This window comes from Brassica oleracea, chromosome C4 (assembly GCF_000695525.1).
Source record: "Brassica oleracea var. oleracea cultivar TO1000 chromosome C4, BOL, whole genome shotgun sequence".
In the NCBI taxonomy this organism is placed as follows: domain Eukaryota; kingdom Viridiplantae; phylum Streptophyta; class Magnoliopsida; order Brassicales; family Brassicaceae; genus Brassica; species Brassica oleracea.
This window is the reverse complement of record NC_027751.1, coordinates 12,066,648-12,068,303: the sequence shown is the minus strand read 5'-3', so window position 1 is coordinate 12,068,303 and position 1,656 is coordinate 12,066,648.

The following is a 1,656-nucleotide window of genomic DNA, read 5'->3' as shown; positions in this document are numbered from 1 at the left end:
GGCTTGGCCCATTAGATCTACCAAACCTGCCAGTCCAAGCAGAAGCTTCCTAAAGCCCAACTCCAGGATTGAAGATACGAGTCAGATTTTTCTGGTTTGGAGCGATTGGGATTTTTTCATCAGAGATTTCAGGTGGGTTCTTAGGGATCTCTCCTCTTTGTATCACACGATCATATCTATCCTTTGGGATGAATTTACTGGTGCGTTCATCGGACTCGATTCTTGTTCGGCCATCCTCTTCTTTTGAAGATAAATTGTTACCACCTTACCCTCTTTCTATGGAAAGAGGTGTTTCCTCGGTCTTGCGTCCGAGTGTTTGTTTCAGTTTCCTTATCGGTTTGTTATCTTGTGGAGCGGTCTCCACATAACCTGAAGAGGCAATCGAGACCACCTTGGTGTTTCTCGTAGATGAGGACTGGACCTCAACGTCACATTATGTGACTATTCACCAGCTATACGACTTTGTCGTGAAGGCTCCCCCCGATGCATTTGAGCATCGTCTCGAATCCGTTGTCATCTTCGATTGAAGACCTATCTTGCTTAGCTTATTTATGTTATGTATGTTATGCTTGGTGTCAAAGAGGATGGTTAATTCTCTCTGTCTATTGTATTGAAGAAGATTAAGTATTAATGAAAGTAAGTTTGTGTTCAAAAGAAAAAAAACATAAGCACTATGTTTTTCACTGATAAATATTTATAAGGTTTTATAAACTTGAGATTTGAAAACTTTATGAGAAAAATTTTATCTTCCTTCCAAGAAACATATCAATTTTGAGAAACAAAAGCTACAATTACAGAAAGAGACGAAAAGCATCAGCTATTATCCTCTCACCTTTGTTAGCGTTTCTTAGCATCGTGAGAGAGATCGTCTCGTTCATCTGAGCTTGTAGATTTTGTCAGATCTCGTCGGAAACTCGTCAACATCGTTAGATCTCGCCGGAAACTTGTCAGCGTCGTCAGATCTCGCCGGAATTGGTCAACGTGAAGAATCTGAGATTTGGGGAATTTGGGCTTTGAAGAAATTGTGGGAAAGAGAAAGATGCTTTAGGTTTATTAGCTAGGGGTACAATAGTATTTTGCATATTAAAAATTTAATGGTAAAATTGGTTAAGGTATAAATGAAATGGGGTACAAGAAATGTTGTAAAAGTGGTGATTTCCCAAAAGATAAAGTATCTCGAAAACTAAAGGGAAATTGCCACAAATACCACATTCATAGTACCACTTTTCATGTTTACACTAACCACTTTTACTCTCACTTTTAATGAAGAGTAAAAAAACACTTATACCCATAGGGTTAACTAATCTAGACTTACACTACAAGAAAACAGGGAGATTCTGATGGCCGAAATCGTCGGAAATTCGTCGGAATAGACCGATTCCGACGAATTTCCGACGAACCTGTCCGTCGGTATCGTTTCGTCGGAAAAAAAAAATTCGTCGGAATTTCGTCGGAACTTCCGACGACTTTCTGACGAATACCGAGAAACGTCATTCTGACGAACTTCCGACGATATTACGATGCGGACACACTAGACCAGAGTTCATCGGAAAAACTACGTACCGACGGAGAGCGTTCCTCGGACAATTCCGACGTAGCGTGTTCCTCGGTGTATTCCGATGAACTTTGGGCGTCGGTATATACCAATTTTAAAAA